This window comes from Emys orbicularis, assembly GCF_028017835.1.
Source record: "Emys orbicularis isolate rEmyOrb1 chromosome 15 unlocalized genomic scaffold, rEmyOrb1.hap1 SUPER_15_unloc_3, whole genome shotgun sequence".
NCBI lineage: Eukaryota > Metazoa > Chordata > Testudines > Emydidae > Emys > Emys orbicularis.
Window position 1 is genome coordinate 67,501 of NW_027045142.1, and position 15,000 is coordinate 82,500.

Below are 15,000 nucleotides of genomic sequence, written 5' to 3' on the forward strand. Positions count from 1 at the left end.
GCCCTGCTGAGCCTCGCGGCTCCCTGGGTTTTTTTTTCGGACCCCTGGGTGGTCTGCCGGAACCGCTCGACCTCACACGGCGGAGATCTCGGCCAGACGGCCCCACGCACGAAGGGCCGGGCACGTGCCCGGGCCGCCCCGAGGAGGGCAGTCCCCATCGGTCCCTGGATCCGTGCACGCGAAAAGGAAGAGGGTCCCGATCCGCCTGAACACCGGACGGCCCCGCGGTTGGGGTGCCGGCCCGCGAAGGGCCCTTCCCGTCGCGAACGTCAGCGCCACATCGATCAGAGGGCGCGAGAGGAGCGGGCCCCCCCTCCCTCCGGGGGGCGCCGACAGTCGGAGCTCAGGTCCCGGCCGCTGCGGGGCCCATGAGCTAAGAGCCGGGAAAAGCAGGCCGTCTCGGAGGAGGGCCGGGTGCCCTCCGCTGTCAAACGTGCCCGTTTCCCCCCCCTGGCAAGGTCGGGGTACAACAATACTCGGATTGATCCCCTAGGCTGAGCTCCGGTTCTCACAGGCTCTGAAAAACCTGTCCTCAGAAATCTCCGCACACAGTTCTTAAAAGACAGGTCGAAAAAGCCAAACCCCCCCCCTTCAGTGGTACGAACCTGGAATCGCGTCCGACCTCGTGGTTCTCTCGGTCGGCCGAAGCGGCGTGTGGCGACCCCTTCCGGACATCCGCGAGACGACCGGCCATCAGGTCAACCCATTCGCTCCAATGGGGTTGACCTGGTGGCCGAGCGGGGACTTTGGACAATTTTTCGGACTTGGAAAAAATTTTCGGGGCTTGGAAAAAAAAAAAAATGTCAGCCCGCTTCCTCCGGGTTGACCTGGTGGCCGAGCGGGGACTTTGACAATCTTTCGGACTTGGAAAAATTTTTCGGGCTTGGAAAAAATTGTCAGCCCGCTTCCTCCGGGTTGACCTGGTGGCCGAGCGGGGACTTGGACAATCTTTCGGACTTGGAAAAATTTTTCGGGCTTGGAAAAAAATTGTCAGCCCGCTTCCTCCGGGTTGACCTGGTGGCCGAGCGGGGACTTTGACAATCTTTCGGACTTGGAAAAATTTTTCGGGCTTGGAAAAAATTGTCAGCCCGCTTCCTCCGGGTTGACCTGGTGGCCGAGCGGGGACTTGGACAATCTTTCGGACTTGGAAAAATTTTTCGGGCTTGGAAAAAATTGTCAGCCCGCTTCCTCCGGGTTGACCTGGTGGCCGAGCGGGGACTTGGACAATCTTTCGGACTTGGAAAAATTTTTCGGGCTTGGAAAAAATTGTCAGCCCGCTTCCTCCGGGTTGACCTGGTGGCCGAGCGGGGACTTGGACAATCTTTCGGACTTGGAAAAATTTTTCGGGCTTGGAAAAAATTGTCAGCCCGCTTCCTCCGGGTTGACCTGGTGGCCGAGCGGGGACTTGGACAATCTTTCGGACTTGGAAAAAAAAATTTCAGCCCGCTTCCTCCGGGTTGACCTGGTGGCCGAGCATCTCACCGTCCCCGGACGCAGCGAGGGACTGCCTCCCGGCCGTCAGGATCGGGCCCCTGGAAGTCTGGGTGGGGTGCGGGGGGGGGGGGGGGAATTGCCCGACGCCTCCGAGGAGCGCTACCGGGGCGGGCCGGGCCCCCCCTGCTCGAAAAGGAAAAGAAGGATCGGGCCCACGAGAGACAGGGACCCGGCCGCCAGGCAGGCCGACCTGGGTTCACCGTCCCCGGCCGCAGCGAGGGACTGCCTCCCGGCTGACTGGATCGGGCCCCTGGAAGTCTGGAAAAAGTTTAACCCGACGCCTCCGAGGAGGGGGCGCCCAGGGAAGGAGGGAGAACCGGGTTGACCTGGCAAAGCGGCCACCAGGTATACCAGTTAAAACCTATGGGTTGACCCGGTGGCCGGAAAGCATACCGGCCAGCCAGGTGAACCCCGTTCGATTCCACGGGTTGACCTGGTGCCCGGGAGGGGACTCGGACGGTTCCCCCCGGGGTACGCCTTCCTCGGCCCGAAGGAACAGGGTGCGAACCAGGCGCGGGGGCGGGGCGGGGAACCGCTGGAACCGCTGGGGGACGGGGGACGGGGAGGGGGGGAATGGATCGGGCCTGCCGGGACCCGGCCGCCAGGCAAGCCGCCCCGGGCTCACCCTCCCTGGCCGCAGCGAGGGACTGCCCCCCCCCCCACCCCCGGCTGACAGGATCGGGCCCGCTGGAAGTCCGGGAAAATATTTTTCCCGACGCCGGAGGGAGGGGGGGGGGGAGGGGAAGGGGCTCTGACGGGCCAGCCCGGGCCCCGGAGCTTGAAAAGGAAAAAAAAGGATCGGGCCCGCGAGAGACGGGGGCCCTGCCGCACGGGGCAGTCCGACCGGGGCTCGCCGTGCGGCAGGCCCGGGCGCCGGCAGGGGAAAGCGGGCGAGGAGGCGCGGAGCCGGGTGCCTACGGCCATACCGGACCGAACGCCCCCGATCCCGTCCGATCTCGGAAGGTAAACCGTCCCGGGCCTGGCTAGTACTTGGATGGGTGACCGCCTGGGAATCCCAGGTGCCGTAGGCAGCTTTTCCCGGTCCGAGCCAGCTCTCTCTCCTTTTTCTGGGGAGGAAGGAGAAGGGGGGGGGGGGGCGGGCCAGAAAGCCCCTCGTCGCTCCTGCCGAGTCGGAGGTCGCGGCCGCAGGTCACGGGTCGGGGCGCCTGGGGTCCGGCTCCCCCCAACACCCACCCGGCTTCCTCCGCGGAGGACCCCCGGCCACCGAAGCCGCTGGGGGAGACCCCGGGCATGCGGCGGACTGGCCCGGACCCTCCCGGCCCCGCTGCGCCCGGCCGCCGGCCCGCGGGCCCGACCCGAATCCCCCCGCGGCCACCCAGGCGAGGCCTGGCCTGGAGGGCCCCACGGCGGGTCTGCAGCTCCCCCCGGGCTTCCTCCCCCGAGGACCCACGCCCCCCCTGAGCCGCAGGGGGAGACCCCGGGCCCGGGGCGGACTCGCTCGGGCCCCCCCCCTGCGCCCGGCCGCCGGCCCGCGGGACCGCCCCCGAATCCCCCCGCGGCCAGGCAGGAGAGGCCTGGCCTGGATGCCACGGAGGACCCGCGGCCCCCAAAGCCGCAGGAGGCGCCCCCGGCCCCGGGGCCGGTAAGCCCCGTGTCGCTCCCCCCCCCCTCACCCCCCCACCCCCCCCGCGCCTCGCTGCCGGGCACCGGGCACCGCCCCAGAGTCAGCCGCAGCCGGCCGGCCTGAGAGCTGCCCTCCTGTGTGAGACTACGTTGATACTAACCGGCCATCAGGCAGGTCAACCCCATTGCTAGACCTGGGTGGACCTGGTGGCCGAGCGGGGACTTAGGAAATTTTCCAGCCTTTTCCCGGGGCGTGACCTGTTGTCCCGGTGGGGACTTTGAAAATTTTACAGCCGCTTCCCGGGGCTTGACCGGTTGTCCTGAAGGCCCCCCACCCCCACCCCCACCCCCGGGCTCCTGCTCCCCTCTCCCCAGCCTCGGTGCTCCGCTCCCAGCCTCGGAGGCTGCCTCTCTGCGGCGGCTGCATCGCGTCCGAGGACGCTCACCCTCCGGAGGCTGGCTGTAAAGCCTGACACCCACCACCGCCGCCGCCCCGACTCTCCGAGGGGCGACTCTGAGGCCTCCCCCCACCCCCGGACCACCCTGGAGACGACTGCTAAGCCCCCACCCCCGGCCAGTCTAGGGGAAGACTGCTAAGCCTCTCCCCCCCCTGCCCCACCCACCCACACTGTCTGGGGGATGACTATTAAGCCTCCCCCCCGCCCAGCCTGGGGGAAGACTGTTAAGCCTCCCCCCCACCCACCCTGTCTGGGGGACGACTATTAAGCTTCCCCCCCGCCGGAGCGCCCGGGGGACGACTATTAAGCCTTCCCCCGGACTGCCCGGCGGACGACTGCGAAGCCTCCCGCTCAGCCTGGGGGAAGACTGTTAAGCCTCCCCCCCACCCACCCTGTCTGGGGGACGACTATTAAGCTTTCCCCTCCGGAGCGCCCGGGGGACGACTATTAAGCCTCCCCCGGACTGCCCGGGGGATGACTGCGAAGCCTCCCGCTTTGCCTGGGGGAAGACTGTTAAGCCTCCCCCCCCACCCACCCACCCACACTGTCTGGGGGACGACTGTTAAGCTTTCCCCCCCGGAGCGCCCGGGGGACGACTATTAAGCCTCCCCCGGACTGCCCGGGGGACGACTGCGAAGCCTCCCGCTCAGCCTGGGGGAAGACTGTTAAGCCTCCCCCCCCCCCACCCACCCACACTGTCCGGGGGACGACTATTAAGCTTTCCCCCCCGGAGCGCCCGGGGGACGACTATTAAGCCTCCCCCGGACTGCCCGGGGGACGACTGCGAAGCCTCCCGCTCAGCCTGGGGGAAGACTGTTAAGCCTCCCCCCCACCCACCCTGTCTGGGGGACGACTATTAAGCTTTCCCCTCCGGAGCGCCCGGGGGACGACTATTAAGCCTCCCCCGGACTGCCCGGGGGATGACTGCGAAGCCTCCCGCTTTGCCTGGGGGAAGACTGTTAAGCCTCCCCCCCCACCCACCCACCCACACTGTCTGGGGGACGACTGTTAAGCTTTCCCCCCCGGAGCGCCCGGGGGACGACTATTAAGCCTCCCCCGGACTGCCCGGGGGACGACTGCGAAGCCTCCCGCTCAGCCTGGGGGAAGACTGTTAAGCCTCCCCCCCACCCACCCACCCACACTGTCTGGGGGACGACTATTAAGCTTTCCCCCCCGGAGCGCCCGGGGGACGACTATTAAGCCTTCCCCCGGACTGCCCGGGGGACGACTGCGAAGCCTCCCGCTCAGCCTGGGGGAAGACTGTTAAGCCTCCCCCCCACCCACCCTGTCTGGGGGACGACTATTAAGCTTTCCCCTCCGGAGCGCCCGGGGGACGACTATTAAGCCTCCCCCGGACTGCCCGGGGGATGACTGCGAAGCCTCCCGCTTTGCCTGGGGGAAGACTGTTAAGCCTCCCCCCCCACCCACCCACCCACACTGTCTGGGGGACGACTGTTAAGCTTTCCCCCCCGGAGCGCCCGGGGGACGACTATTAAGCCTCCCCCGGACTGCCCGGGGGACGACTGCGAAGCCTCCCGCTCAGCCTGGGGGAAGAGTGTTAAGCCTCCCCCCCCCCCACCCACCCACACTGTCCGGGGGACGACTATTAAGCTTTCCCCCCCGGAGCGCCCGGGGGACGACTATTAAGCCTTCCCCCGGACTGCCCGGGGGACGACTGCGAAGCCTCCCGCTCAGCCTGGGGGAAGACTGTTAAGCCTCCCCCCCACCCACCCTGTCTGGGGGACGACTATTAAGCTTTCCCCTCCGGAGCGCCCGGGGGACGACTATTAAGCCTTCCCCCGGACTGCCCGGGGGACGACTATTAAGCCTCCCCCGGACCTGCTCCATCTCGACTATTAAGCCCCCCTCTGTGGTCCTCAGGACCACTGCCGCGCGGCCCGCGGAGTGGGGTGACACCCGGGCCGCACAGCAAACCGGCCACCAGGTCAACCCATTGAATCCAATGGGTTGACCTGGTGGCCGGAAATCAAACCGGCCACCAGGTCAACCCATTAGATTCAGTGGGTTGACCTGGTGGCCGAGCGGGGACTTAGAAAATTTTACAGCCGCTTCCCCGGGGGTTGACCTGTTGTCCCGGTGGGGACTTTGAAATTTTTACAGCCGCTTCCCCGGGGGTTGACCGGTTGTCCTGAAGGCCCCCCACCCCACCCCCTCCCGGGCTCCTGCTCCCCTCTCCCCAGTCTCGGTGCTCCGCTCCCAGCCTCGGAGGCTGCCTCTCTGCGGCGGCTGCATCGCGTCCGAGGACGCTCACCCTCCGGAGGCTGGCTGTAAAGCCTGACACCCACCGCCGCCGCCGCCCCGACTCTCCGAGGGGCGACTCTGAGGCCTCCCCCCACCCCCGGACCACCCTGGAGACGACTGCTAAGCCCCCACCCCCGGCCAGTCTAGGGGAAGACTGCTAAGCCTCTCCCCCCCCTGCCCCACCCACCCACACTGTCTGGGGGATGACTATTAAGCCTCCCCCCCGCCCAGCCTGGGGGAAGACTGTTAAGCCTCCCCCCCACCCACCCACCCACACTGTCTGGGGGACGACTATTAAGCTTTCCCCCCCGGAGCGCCCGGGGCACGACTATTAAGCCTCCCCCGGACTGCCCGGGGGACGACTGCGAAGCCTCCCGCTCAGCCTGGGGGAAGACTGTTAAGCCTCCCCCCCACCCACCCACCCACACTGTCTGGGGGACGACTATTAAGCTTTCCCCCCCGGAGCGCCCGGGGGACGACTATTAAGCCTTCCCCCGGACTGCCCGGGGGACGACTGCGAAGCCTCCCGCTCATCCTGGGGGAAGACTGTTAAGCCTCCCCCCCACCCACCCACCTACACTGTCTGGGGGACGACTATTAAGCTTTCCCCCCCGGAGCGCCCGGGGCACGACTATTAAGCCTTCCCCCGGACTGCCCGGGGGACGACTGCGAAGCCTCCCGCTCAGCCTGGGGGAAGACTGTTAAGCCTCCCCCCCCACCCACCCTGTCTGGGGGACGACTATTAAGCTTTCCCCTCCGGAGCGCCCGGGGGACGACTATTAAGCCTCCCCCGGACTGCCCGGGGGATGACTGCGAAGCCTCCCGCTTTGCCTGGGGGAAGACTGTTAAGCCTCCCCCCCCACCCACCCACCCACACTGTCTGGGGGACGACTGTTAAGCTTTCCCCCCCGGAGCGCCCGGGGGACGACTATTAAGCCTCCCCCGGACTGCCCGGGGGACGACTGCGAAGCCTCCCGCTCAGCCTGGGGGAAGACTGTTAAGCCTCCCCCCCACCCACCCACCCACACTGTCTGGGGGACGACTATTAAGCTTTCCCCCACGGAGCGCCCGGGGGACGACTATTAAGCCTTCCCCCGGACTGCCCGGGGGACGACTGCGAAGCCTCCCGCTCAGCCTGGGGGAAGACTGTTAAGCCTCCCCCCCACCCACCCTGTCTGGGGGACGACTATTAAGCTTTCCCCTCCGGAGCGCCCGGGGGACGACTATTAAGCCTCCCCCGGACTGCCCGGGGGATGACTGCGAAGCCTCCCGCTTTGCCTGGGGGAAGACTGTTAAGCCTCCCCCCCCACCCACCCACCCACACTGTCTGGGGGACGACTGTTAAGCTTTCCCCCCCGGAGCGCCCGGGGGACGACTATTAAGCCTCCCCCGGACTGCCCGGGGGACGACTGCGAAGCCTCCCGCTCAGCCTGGGGGAAGACTGTTAAGCCTCCCCCCCCCCCACCCACCCACACTGTCCGGGGGACGACTATTAAGCTTTCCCCCCCGGAGCGCCCGGGGGACGACTATTAAGCCTTCCCCCGGACTGCCCGGGGGACGACTGCGAAGCCTCCCGCTCAGCCTGGGGGAAGACTGTTAAGCCTCCCCCCCACCCACCCTGTCTGGGGGACGACTATTAAGCTTTCCCCTCCGGAGCGCCCGGGGGACGACTATTAAGCCTCCCCCGGACTGCCCGGGGGATGACTGCGAAGCCTCCCGCTTTGCCTGGGGGAAGACTGTTAAGCCTCCCCCCCCACCCACCCACCCACACTGTCTGGGGGACGACTGTTAAGCTTTCCCCCCCGGAGCGCCCGGGGGACGACTATTAAGCCTCCCCCGGACTGCCCGGGGGACGACTGCGAAGCCTCCCGCTCAGCCTGGGGGAAGAGTGTTAAGCCTCCCCCCCCCCCACCCACCCACACTGTCCGGGGGACGACTATTAAGCTTTCCCCCCCGGAGCGCCCGGGGGACGACTATTAAGCCTTCCCCCGGACTGCCCGGGGGACGACTGCGAAGCCTCCCGCTCAGCCTGGGGGAAGACTGTTAAGCCTCCCCCCCACCCACCCTGTCTGGGGGACGACTATTAAGCTTTCCCCTCCGGAGCGCCCGGGGGACGACTATTAAGCCTTCCCCCGGACTGCCCGGGGGACGACTATTAAGCCTCCCCCGGACCTGCTCCATCTCGACTATTAAGCCCCCCTCTGTGGTCCTCAGGACCACTGCCGCGCGGCCCGCGGAGTGGGGTGACACCCGGGCCGCACAGCAAACCGGCCACCAGGTCAACCCATTGAATCCAATGGGTTGACCTGGTGGCCGGAAATCAAACCGGCCACCAGGTCAACCCATTAGATTCAGTGGGTTGACCTGGTGGCCGAGCGGGGACTTAGAAAATTTTACAGCCGCTTCCCCGGGGGTTGACCTGTTGTCCCGGTGGGGACTTTGAAATTTTTACAGCCGCTTCCCCGGGGGTTGACCGGTTGTCCTGAAGGCCCCCCACCCCACCCCCTCCCGGGCTCCTGCTCCCCTCTCCCCAGTCTCGGTGCTCCGCTCCCAGCCTCGGAGGCTGCCTCTCTGCGGCGGCTGCATCGCGTCCGAGGACGCTCACCCTCCGGAGGCTGGCTGTAAAGCCTGACACCCACCGCCGCCGCCGCCCCGACTCTCCGAGGGGCGACTCTGAGGCCTCCCCCCACCCCCGGACCACCCTGGAGACGACTGCTAAGCCCCCACCCCCGGCCAGTCTAGGGGAAGACTGCTAAGCCTCTCCCCCCCCTGCCCCACCCACCCACACTGTCTGGGGGATGACTATTAAGCCTCCCCCCCGCCCAGCCTGGGGGAAGACTGTTAAGCCTCCCCCCCACCCACCCACCCACACTGTCTGGGGGACGACTATTAAGCTTTCCCCCCCGGAGCGCCCGGGGGACGACTATTAAGCCTCCCCCGGACTGCCCGGGGGACGACTGCGAAGCCTCCCGCTCAGCCTGGGGGAAGACTGTTAAGCCTCCCCCCCACCCACCCTGTCTGGGGGACGACTATTAAGCTTTCCCCTCCGGAGCGCCCGGGGGACGACTATTAAGCCTCCCCCGGACTGCCCGGGGGATGACTGCGAAGCCTCCCGCTTTGCCTGGGGGAAGACTGTTAAGCCTCCCCCCCCACCCACCCACCCACACTGTCTGGGGGACGACTGTTAAGCTTTCCCCCCCGGAGCGCCCGGGGGACGACTATTAAGCCTCCCCCGGACTGCCCGGGGGACGACTGCGAAGCCTCCCGCTCAGCCTGGGGGAAGACTGTTAAGCCTCCCCCCCACCCACCCACCCACACTGTCTGGGGGACGACTATTAAGCTTTCCCCCCCGGAGCGCCCGGGGGACGACTATTAAGCCTTCCCCCGGACTGCCCGGGGGACGACTGCGAAGCCTCCCGCTCAGCCTGGGGGAAGACTGTTAAGCCTCCCCCCCACCCACCCTGTCTGGGGGACGACTATTAAGCTTTCCCCTCCGGAGCGCCCGGGGGACGACTATTAAGCCTCCCCCGGACTGCCCGGGGGATGACTGCGAAGCCTCCCGCTTTGCCTGGGGGAAGACTGTTAAGCCTCCCCCCCCACCCACCCACCCACACTGTCTGGGGGACGACTGTTAAGCTTTCCCCCCCGGAGCGCCCGGGGGACGACTATTAAGCCTCCCCCGGACTGCCCGGGGGACGACTGCGAAGCCTCCCGCTCAGCCTGGGGGAAGAGTGTTAAGCCTCCCCCCCCCCCACCCACCCACACTGTCCGGGGGACGACTATTAAGCTTTCCCCCCCGGAGCGCCCGGGGGACGACTATTAAGCCTTCCCCCGGACTGCCCGGGGGACGACTGCGAAGCCTCCCGCTCAGCCTGGGGGAAGACTGTTAAGCCTCCCCCCCACCCACCCTGTCTGGGGGACGACTATTAAGCTTTCCCCTCCGGAGCGCCCGGGGGACGACTATTAAGCCTTCCCCCGGACTGCCCGGGGGACGACTATTAAGCCTCCCCCGGACCTGCTCCATCTCGACTATTAAGCCCCCCTCTGTGGTCCTCAGGACCACTGCCGCGCGGCCCGCGGAGTGGGGTGACACCCGGGCCGCACAGCAAACCGGCCACCAGGTCAACCCATTGAATCCAATGGGTTGACCTGGTGGCCGGAAATCAAACCGGCCACCAGGTCAACCCATTAGATTCAGTGGGTTGACCTGGTGGCCGAGCGGGGACTTAGAAAATTTTACAGCCGCTTCCCCGGGGGTTGACCTGTTGTCCCGGTGGGGACTTTGAAATTTTTACAGCCGCTTCCCCGGGGGTTGACCGGTTGTCCTGAAGGCCCCCCACCCCACCCCCTCCCGGGCTCCTGCTCCCCTCTCCCCAGTCTCGGTGCTCCGCTCCCAGCCTCGGAGGCTGCCTCTCTGCGGCGGCTGCATCGCGTCCGAGGACGCTCACCCTCCGGAGGCTGGCTGTAAAGCCTGACACCCACCGCCGCCGCCGCCCCGACTCTCCGAGGGGCGACTCTGAGGCCTCCCCCCACCCCCGGACCACCCTGGAGACGACTGCTAAGCCCCCACCCCCGGCCAGTCTAGGGGAAGACTGCTAAGCCTCTCCCCCCCCTGCCCCACCCACCCACACTGTCTGGGGGATGACTATTAAGCCTCCCCCCCGCCCAGCCTGGGGGAAGACTGTTAAGCCTCCCCCCCACCCACCCACCCACACTGTCTGGGGGACGACTATTAAGCTTTCCCCCCCGGAGCGCCCGGGGCACGACTATTAAGCCTCCCCCGGACTGCCCGGGGGACGACTGCGAAGCCTCCCGCTCAGCCTGGGGGAAGACTGTTAAGCCTCCCCCCCACCCACCCACCCACACTGTCTGGGGGACGACTATTAAGCTTTCCCCCCCGGAGCGCCCGGGGGACGACTATTAAGCCTTCCCCCGGACTGCCCGGGGGACGACTGCGAAGCCTCCCGCTCATCCTGGGGGAAGACTGTTAAGCCTCCCCCCCACCCCACCCACCTACACTGTCTGGGGGACGACTATTAAGCTTTCCCCCCCGGAGCGCCCGGGGCACGACTATTAAGCCTTCCCCCGGACTGCCCGGGGGACGACTGCGAAGCCTCCCGCTCAGCCTGGGGGAAGACTGTTAAGCCTCCCCCCCACCCACCCTGTCTGGGGGACGACTATTAAGCTTTCCCCTCCGGAGCGCCCGGGGGACGACTATTAAGCCTCCCCCGGACTGCCCGGGGGATGACTGCGAAGCCTCCCGCTTTGCCTGGGGGAAGACTGTTAAGCCTCCCCCCCCACCCACCCACCCACACTGTCTGGGGGACGACTGTTAAGCTTTCCCCCCCGGAGCGCCCGGGGGACGACTATTAAGCCTCCCCCGGACTGCCCGGGGGACGACTGCGAAGCCTCCCGCTCAGCCTGGGGGAAGACTGTTAAGCCTCCCCCCCACCCACCCACCCACACTGTCTGGGGGACGACTATTAAGCTTTCCCCCCCGGAGCGCCCGGGGGACGACTATTAAGCCTTCCCCCGGACTGCCCGGGGGACGACTGCGAAGCCTCCCGCTCAGCCTGGGGGAAGACTGTTAAGCCTCCCCCCCACCCACCCTGTCTGGGGGACGACTATTAAGCTTTCCCCTCCGGAGCGCCCGGGGGACGACTATTAAGCCTCCCCCGGACTGCCCGGGGGATGACTGCGAAGCCTCCCGCTTTGCCTGGGGGAAGACTGTTAAGCCTCCCCCCCCACCCACCCACCCACACTGTCTGGGGGACGACTGTTAAGCTTTCCCCCCCGGAGCGCCCGGGGGACGACTATTAAGCCTCCCCCGGACTGCCCGGGGGACGACTGCGAAGCCTCCCGCTCAGCCTGGGGGAAGACTGTTAAGCCTCCCCCCCCCCCACCCACCCACACTGTCCGGGGGACGACTATTAAGCTTTCCCCCCCGGAGCGCCCGGGGGACGACTATTAAGCCTTCCCCCGGACTGCCCGGGGGACGACTGCGAAGCCTCCCGCTCAGCCTGGGGGAAGACTGTTAAGCCTCCCCCCCACCCACCCTGTCTGGGGGACGACTATTAAGCTTTCCCCTCCGGAGCGCCCGGGGGACGACTATTAAGCCTCCCCCGGACTGCCCGGGGGATGACTGCGAAGCCTCCCGCTTTGCCTGGGGGAAGACTGTTAAGCCTCCCCCCCCACCCACCCACCCACACTGTCTGGGGGACGACTGTTAAGCTTTCCCCCCCGGAGCGCCCGGGGGACGACTATTAAGCCTCCCCCGGACTGCCCGGGGGACGACTGCGAAGCCTCCCGCTCAGCCTGGGGGAAGACTGTTAAGCCTCCCCCCCCCCCACCCACCCACACTGTCCGGGGGACGACTATTAAGCTTTCCCCCCCGGAGCGCCCGGGGGACGACTATTAAGCCTTCCCCCGGACTGCCCGGGGGACGACTGCGAAGCCTCCCGCTCAGCCTGGGGGAAGACTGTTAAGCCTCCCCCCCACCCACCCTGTCTGGGGGACGACTATTAAGCTTTCCCCTCCGGAGCGCCCGGGGGACGACTATTAAGCCTTCCCCCGGACTGCCCGGGGGACGACTATTAAGCCTCCCCCGGACCTGCTCCATCTCGACTATTAAGCCCCCCTCTGTGGTCCTCAGGACCACTGCCGCGCGGCCCGCGGAGTGGGGTGACACCCGGGCCGCACAGCAAACCGGCCACCAGGTCAACCCATTGAATCCAATGGGTTGACCTGGTGGCCGGAAATCAAACCGGCCACCAGGTCAACCCATTAGATTCAGTGGGTTGACCTGGTGGCCGAGCGGGGACTTAGAAAATTTTACAGCCGCTTCCCCGGGGGTTGACCTGTTGTCCCGGTGGGGACTTTGAAATTTTTACAGCCGCTTCCCCGGGGGTTGACCGGTTGTCCTGAAGGCCCCCCACCCCACCCCCTCCCGGGCTCCTGCTCCCCTCTCCCCAGTCTCGGTGCTCCGCTCCCAGCCTCGGAGGCTGCCTCTCTGCGGCGGCTGCATCGCGTCCGAGGACGCTCACCCTCCGGAGGCTGGCTGTAAAGCCTGACACCCACCGCCGCCGCCGCCCCGACTCTCCGAGGGGCGACTCTGAGGCCTCCCCCCACCCCCGGACCACCCTGGAGACGACTGCTAAGCCCCCACCCCCGGCCAGTCTAGGGGAAGACTGCTAAGCCTCTCCCCCCCCTGCCCCACCCACCCACACTGTCTGGGGGATGACTATTAAGCCTCCCCCCCGCCCAGCCTGGGGGAAGACTGTTAAGCCTCCCCCCCACCCACCCACCCACACTGTCTGGGGGACGACTATTAAGCTTTCCCCCCCGGAGCGCCCGGGGCACGACTATTAAGCCTCCCCCGGACTGCCCGGGGGACGACTGCGAAGCCTCCCGCTCAGCCTGGGGGAAGACTGTTAAGCCTCCCCCCCACCCACCCTGTCTGGGGGACGACTATTAAGCTTTCCCCTCCGGAGCGCCCGGGGGACGACTATTAAGCCTCCCCCGGACTGCCCGGGGGATGACTGCGAAGCCTCCCGCTTTGCCTGGGGGAAGACTGTTAAGCCTCCCCCCCCACCCACCCACCCACACTGTCTGGGGGACGACTGTTAAGCTTTCCCCCCCGGAGCGCCCGGGGGACGACTATTAAGCCTCCCCCGGACTGCCCGGGGGACGACTGCGAAGCCTCCCGCTCAGCCTGGGGGAAGACTGTTAAGCCTCCCCCCCACCCACCCACCCACACTGTCTGGGGGACGACTATTAAGCTTTCCCCCCCGGAGCGCCCGGGGGACGACTATTAAGCCTTCCCCCGGACTGCCCGGGGGACGACTGCGAAGCCTCCCGCTCAGCCTGGGGGAAGACTGTTAAGCCTCCCCCCCACCCACCCTGTCTGGGGGACGACTATTAAGCTTTCCCCTCCGGAGCGCCCGGGGGACGACTATTAAGCCTCCCCCGGACTGCCCGGGGGATGACTGCGAAGCCTCCCGCTTTGCCTGGGGGAAGACTGTTAAGCCTCCCCCCCCACCCACCCACCCACACTGTCTGGGGGACGACTGTTAAGCTTTCCCCCCCGGAGCGCCCGGGGGACGACTATTAAGCCTCCCCCGGACTGCCCGGGGGACGACTGCGAAGCCTCCCGCTCAGCCTGGGGGAAGACTGTTAAGCCTCCCCCCCCCCCACCCACCCACACTGTCCGGGGGACGACTATTAAGCTTTCCCCCCCGGAGCGCCCGGGGGACGACTATTAAGCCTTCCCCCGGACTGCCCGGGGGACGACTGCGAAGCCTCCCGCTCAGCCTGGGGGAAGACTGTTAAGCCTCCCCCCCACCCACCCTGTCTGGGGGACGACTATTAAGCTTTCCCCTCCGGAGCGCCCGGGGGACGACTATTAAGCCTTCCCCCGGACTGCCCGGGGGACGACTATTAAGCCTCCCCCGGACCTGCTCCATCTCGACTATTAAGCCCCCCTCTGTGGTCCTCAGGACCACTGCCGCGCGGCCCGCGGAGTGGGGTGACACCCGGGCCGCACAGCAAACCGGCCACCAGGTCAACCCATTGAATCCAATGGGTTGACCTGGTGGCCGGAAATCAAACCGGCCACCAGGTCAACCCATTAGATTCAGTGGGTTGACCTGGTGGCCGAGCGGGGACTTAGAAAATTTTACAGCCGCTTCCCCGGGGGTTGACCTGTTGTCCCGGTGGGGACTTTGAAATTTTTACAGCCGCTTCCCCGGGGGTTGACCGGTTGTCCTGAAGGCCCCCCACCCCACCCCCTCCCGGGCTCCTGCTCCCCTCTCCCCAGTCTCGGTGCTCCGCTCCCAGCCTCGGAGGCTGCCTCTCTGCGGCGGCTGCATCGCGTCCGAGGACGCTCACCCTCCGGAGGCTGGCTGTAAAGCCTGACACCCACCGCCGCCGCCGCCCCGACTCTCCGAGGGGCGACTCTGAGGCCTCCCCCCACCCCCGGACCACCCTGGAGACGACTGCTAAGCCCCCACCCCCGGCCAGTCTAGGGGAAGACTGCTAAGCCTCTCCCCCCCCTGCCCCACCCACCCACACTGTCTGGGGGATGACTATTAAGCCTCCCCCCCGCCCAGCCTGGGGGAAGACTGTTAAGCCTCCCCCCCACCCACCCTGTCTGGGGGACGACTATTAAGCTTCCCCCCCGCCGGAGCGCCCGGGGGACGACTAT

The 15,000-nt window shown here is 67.1% G+C and overlaps 1 non-coding gene across 1 annotated transcript; it reads left to right on the forward strand.

Annotated features, from left to right (window-relative positions):
- The first annotated feature begins 2,406 nt into the window (after positions 1-2,406).
- Positions 2,407-2,525, forward strand: LOC135894875 (5S ribosomal RNA). The gene has a single exon (XR_010562416.1). It is a non-coding gene; the product is annotated as a 5S ribosomal RNA (ribosomal RNA).
- Positions 2,526-15,000: the final 12,475 nt, after the last annotated feature.